The sequence below is a fragment of the Vulpes lagopus genome, chromosome 2 (assembly GCF_018345385.1).
Source record: "Vulpes lagopus strain Blue_001 chromosome 2, ASM1834538v1, whole genome shotgun sequence".
Taxonomy (NCBI): domain Eukaryota; kingdom Metazoa; phylum Chordata; class Mammalia; order Carnivora; family Canidae; genus Vulpes; species Vulpes lagopus.
Window position 1 is genome coordinate 131,549,547 of NC_054825.1, and position 6,069 is coordinate 131,555,615.

A 6,069-nucleotide genomic window follows, 5' to 3' on the forward strand; every position below is an offset into this window, starting at 1 on the left:
CCAGGTATTAATATATTACACAGAGTTGAGCAGAATTGTCTCAGTATATTCTTTAATTGCCCAGTTTATGTGCTTCTTTCCTCTTTTCTTATTTTGTGTGTTTGTAATTTTTTACTCTGTATTTGGATCATCTTATTATTTATCGGTTCTAGTTTTTTTCAAAATACTAGCTTTAAAATCTTAAAATTAATTTAATATGTTTGTTTCAATGTAACGTACTTTTTTATCTTTACTAATTCTCCTATTTTCTTTTGGCTTATACTTTTTGTTTTTCAAAATTTGTGAGCCAATCATTTCATTCTTGTCTATTGATATCATTTTTTAAGGGTATGAATATTGGGATGCATGGGTGGCTCAGTGGTTGAGCACCTCCCTTCGACTCAGGTCATGATCCTGGGGTGCTGGGATCAAGTCCCAATCAGGCTGCCCGCAGGGAGTCTGTTTCGCCCTCTGCCTATGTCTCTACCTCTCTCTGTGTCTCTCATGGATAGATAAATAAAACCTTAAGGCTATGAATGTTTTCTTTTTTTTTTCTAAGCAGATTTAGCCATATCTAATTATTCCAAAAAATTATGTTTGATTTATAAAACATTTGGTTGGCATTCCCATTTTGTAATTTCTAGGAGGAAAAAAATTTGTCATGATGCTGTTAATTTTTAGTTTTATTGCATTATAATCAGAGACTATGATCTGTGCTATTTCACATTTTGGGATGTATTGATGTTTTTTCCTATGGTCTCATTTTCTATGGTCAATTGTTAAAGCTGCACTGTAGGCACTAGGAAACAAGTTTTATCTCTATTTTTAGAGTACAGTATTTGAAATATAGCAGTCTAATTGTATTATTCAGTTCTTCTGTACGTTTAGTTTTTTGTTGTTGTTGTTGTTGTTCTTGATCCTCATCACCTGGCAGAGGTGGATTGAAGTCTCAAACTACATGTGCATTCATTTTCTTTTGGTGTCTTTTGATTTTTAAAAAAATTTGTTTATTTTATTTGCATTCATAATTGTCATGGCTAAATTATGAAATGCCCCTTTCAGCATAATAGAATGTCCCTTTTTGTGACCTGAATTCCACTGTCTCTAATTCTGAGTTTTTTGGTATCACCTTAAATTGGCACTGGAAGAGAGTACCTACTCACCTTATTGTTTATTTGTTCCTGCAGACTAGCTTGGCCTCATATTTGCTAACAAAACCAGGTTGGAAACTAGAAGAAAGGAACAAAAAACCAAGATGATTCCTGAAAGCAAATTAAATTGAGTTAAAAATTTAGTGAGTGTCTTGAAATATAAAGTCAGGGAAAATTCGAGAAGATAAATCCCAAGCCAATGACATGAAAATATGGGAGAAAAATTAAAAAAATTATACAAATAGATCAGAAAATTTAATATCAGACTATTGGGAATTACAGAAATTTTTGGGTTTGTTGTCATTGTTTTTAAAGCAGCAATAGAGGGGAAGTATTTTTTTTTTTTTTTAGATTTTATTTACTTATTCATGAAAGACATAGAGACGGAAAGGCAGAGACGTAGGCAGAGGGAGAAGCAGGCTCCAGGCAGGGAGCCTGATGTGGGACTCGATCCTGAGACTGTGGATCATGCCCTGAGCCAGGGGCAGGTGCTCAACCGCTAAGCCACCCAGGCGTCCCGAGGGGAAGTATTTATTAAATAAAGCATACCAGAAAATTTCCCTGACCTCAAAGACATATGTGTCCCTGTTGGAAAGGCTCAACAAATACCTGCCCCAATGAATGACATAAGATTCAAACTCTGTAACATCACTGTGAAATTTCAGCATACCAACGTTAAAGGCATACAGGAGGGAGAAAAGGAAAAATAAATAGCAAATGAAGGAATGAGTATCACATTGGCATCAAGTTCTTGACAGAACAGTTTAAGCATGGGCTGAGCAGAGCTTGTTTGCCCCTCCAAGATACTCTGCTCCATGCTGGCTGCCTGGCAGGCCTCACGGTGGAGAACTGCAGTATGTCTGAAAAGAAAAATACAACAGGATTAAATGAGATAAACATTACAGAGATAAATCTGAACCAGGTGGTCCCCAATTACAACTGCAAATAAGAGTGAAATATCCAGAGGAGATAGAAGGTGAGCAGCCATCCTTAGAATGGAGTGTCCATTTGTCCATGTGGCACATTGCACAGTTATACTGCAATATAACTCTGCAGGAGTTGGGACCTGCTTTATCTGTTCATGAAAGCACCTGGGGCATCTGAAATTCTTTGTGGCATAAAGAGGTCCTCCATAACAATGTATTCGATAAATAAATGAATGGGCATTTTATCTTTGAAGCTCATTACTTACTGCCCTATGAGAACGGCAGATGTCATGTGAAAAAAAAATGTATACATAGGTAAGCTGGAAGCAAGACAAGCTTGGCGTGGTGTGAGTCAGAATTGGTAAGGAGCACAGAGGGATCCAATCTTTTCAGGTATGTATTGAGAATTTGGGTGTTCCTCTTTGGCCTACTTCATGGTACACACTTAGCTTTAATTAATAACAGAGACTTTAATCAAGCATTTGGAAGCAGAGAGCTATTTAAGAATAACACAAAAATGCTTGTTATTAGAATCCCTAGTTTCTTACTCATGCCCCCTTATTACTTTTAAGCTTGCTTTTATGTTTTCCAACAGTTTAAAATACATGTTTCTTAGAGAAGTCGGCACATCTATTTTCAGAGTTGGAATGAAACATATTTTTGGCATTGATATAGTGTCTGTCTTATTTGGTGGTCTAGTTTTTCTTTTCTGGTATTTGTTTTTTCTCCTTATTTCTAATCCCTATAATGAATTTAATCTCTTCTCATGTACCTGCCCAATACAGTGTTATGAACCCTGGAAGATCTCTGCTAAATACTTTTTAGTTTACCCACTGCTGCTTCTATCCGATTTCATTCAGACCAAAAAAAAAAAAAAAAGTCCTCTTGTCTTGAGCAGATGCCTCAGGTGCTAGCACGGTGCTGCGACAGACTTCAGCAGATTTGTCAAAAAGCCTAAAGTCTCCTCCCTTTGACCTTTAAGAAAAGTCCCAACTTAAAAATTACTCCCAGACAGATCTTCTCCCCACTCCCAGAAAGAGGGAGCAAGGAAAGCTGTGTCATGTTTCACCTTAAAATCTTGTTAATCTGATTTTCAATTATTTTTTAAAAGTTTTCCTCTGCTAAACGTACCAGATAAGTGCATGAGATTTACTTTGGAGACCAAGGCAATCCTGCACCAGAAACAGGTCAATCCTGTGAGTGATTAGGAAGTTTCCTACAGGACTAGTCCATGCAAATTGGGCTTAGCACAAGATCTGACTTCAAAGGACAAAACTGATGGTTAAGTGGAGAAAAATTATTCCCTTATGATTAAAAAGAAAACGGTCTGTTTCGTGCAGACCAGCGGCATGGTTGCGCCGCTAAAACGTTCTCCAGTCTTGCCTCTGCCTTCTGTGAGGAAGCAGGGAAAGGGAAGCTAATCACACCCTCAGAGTTCTCTCTCCTTGGGGGAGCCCTGGATCCCCGCTACTCTGAGCGAGGTCTGCGGCATCCTTCATGCTGCTGGTTACCCTTAGCAAGACAAAGGACTTGCAAGGGAATATGAATCCGTTCCATCACCAAGCACACTTTCTGGTTCAGCTGTAAATCACAATGAGACTTTCCCCAGGAAGCCGGGTGTGGAGTCACATTCTGGCTTAAGCTTCTTGTCTAGATGGGACTGGGGTAACCCCCTGCACTGCACAGCAGGAGGAAGGCTGCTGGGCTGATTGGGGGAAGCCAGGGAATTACTCCCGGTTGCTGACAGCAGCCACACATTAGAGCAGCCCAAGGGAAGCGTATATTTTAGGGAGACAGAAATGAACCTCGTGGAAGCCCGAGAGCTGAGATCATAGAGCTGAAAATAGCGCAAGGGGTGCCAGGGGCCAGTTCCGGAGCCGAGGGTCTCCAGGGAAGGCACCAGCCAGACGAGCGCACCTACAGACCTGCACCGTGAAAAGAACAGGTTTTGGTTTTGCCTACAGCTTCTCCTCCCTCCTGACCAGGTATGTCATGATATCCTGCGCTTCAGTCGAATCCAAAGACAATATGTGAGGTCACTCTTCTCTCAATGAATGCATCAAACGTAAAGAAAATCTGGAGTTATTAAGCCTTTGCATGGGGATTTGGGGAAATACAAGGCATTAAGTAATGTTTTGGTGAAATCTTTTACCTTCCCCTGGCAGTGATTTGAAAATATATTAGATGGGGCAGCCCGGGTGGCTCAGCGGTATAGCGCCGCCTTCAGACCAGGGTGGGATCCTGGAGACCAGGGTGGGGGTGGGGGTGAGGGGTGGGGGATGAGTCCCATGTGGGCTCCCTGCATGGAGCCTGCTTCTCCCCCTACCTGTGTCTCTGCCACTCTCTCTATCTCTGTGTCTCTCATGAATGAATAAATAAAATCTTAAAAAATATACATATTAGATGAAGGAGTAGCACACGGTTCCAGTTACCATAGATAAGAGAAAGATTAGTAGTGAACTGTTTAAAACAGACACAAACTAATTGTCTGAGGGACAGATCTATCCTGCAGATGTACTTTAATTGGCCTGCATGTTGCTTTTATATATAAATGCACATGAACCCACGCATGCATATACATATACATATACATATATGTGTGTATGTGTATATATTTGAATTAATTCATGTATATTTACCCATATGCATTGGTTTCCTATGGCTGCTGTAACAAATTGCCATAAACTTGGTAGCTTAAAACAGCACACATTTATTCTCTTACAGTTCTGGAGGCCAGAGGTTCAAAATCAATTTCTTTGGGCTAAAATTAAGATGTTGGCAAGGCTGTGCTCCTGACAGGGGCTCTAGGAGAAGGCTTGTCTCTTGAATGTTTCAGCTTCTGGTGGCTACCAGCAATCCTTGACTTGTGGCCACATCACCCAATCTCTGGTCATATTGCCTTCTCCCCTTCTGTGTAAAATTACTTTCTCCTCACTCATAAGAACATTTGTGATGCATTTAGGGCCCACCCAGATAATCCAGGATAATCTCCCATCTCAAGGTCCTTAACTCAATTACATTTGCAAACACACTTTTTCCATATAAGGAAGCACTTATTGGTCCTAGGTTAGTCTTGGGGACCTATATTCAGTATGCCATACCACATGAAATTATTATTTGGCTCATTTTAATCTGTAAAAGTGATTTTCATATGGTAAAATCTAATAGTTGCCAATAAGTAAATCAGATTTCATATAAATACAGATCTCTCTCTCTCTCTCTCTCTCTTCTTTTAATGCGACAATCTGGATATGCCAGAGCCAAATCCTGAATAGTAACATGTCTGGATGTCAGTAGCATCTGCCCCCAGTCAGACTCACCTGTAAGCTTCGACTCACTGTTGCACCCAGATATCTACAGTACTTACTTGGACTCTGAATGGATTTGAGTTTATTACCTATGACTTTAAATCACATACAAAGCTCACATACATAAATCACACACATACACACTGTTAATACAATGGCCAAACTGTCCATTCTACAAGGCCCTGGCAGATAACTTGCACACACAAATAACATACAAAATGGAAAGTAATAACACTTACTGATAATGAAAAGAAAAAGTAGTTTCAATAGCTCTCATCACGTTTCTTAAAATGCTTTATGATGGGGTATTTTTAGCTAGTTTGTTTTTTGTCACCCAATCATAATAATGTTAAATTCTATTATTTTTTGAAATTGGGAATTATACCTTCCTAAAAATCTCTGGAGGACTAAATGTATTTCATTATGAAAAATTAATATACTTTACAAATGTGTACTTTGCATCAATCACTAAAAAGTGAGTTGGACTGACGTCAGGTTGACATTTTTTGTAGCTCTTTTTAATTGAATCAAAGGGAGGAGGGTGGGAGCAGAGATGTGTGGTTGGTACTCCCAGGTGAGTTGGTGTTTTTGAGAAAAGTAAAGGTTTGTAAATTCCTTCTTTCTTTCTCCTCTCTCCTCCCTTTCCTTCCTGCTATGCCTTTTCTCTTCTCATGTCTGAAACAAGTCTACTGTATGATTTGGGGT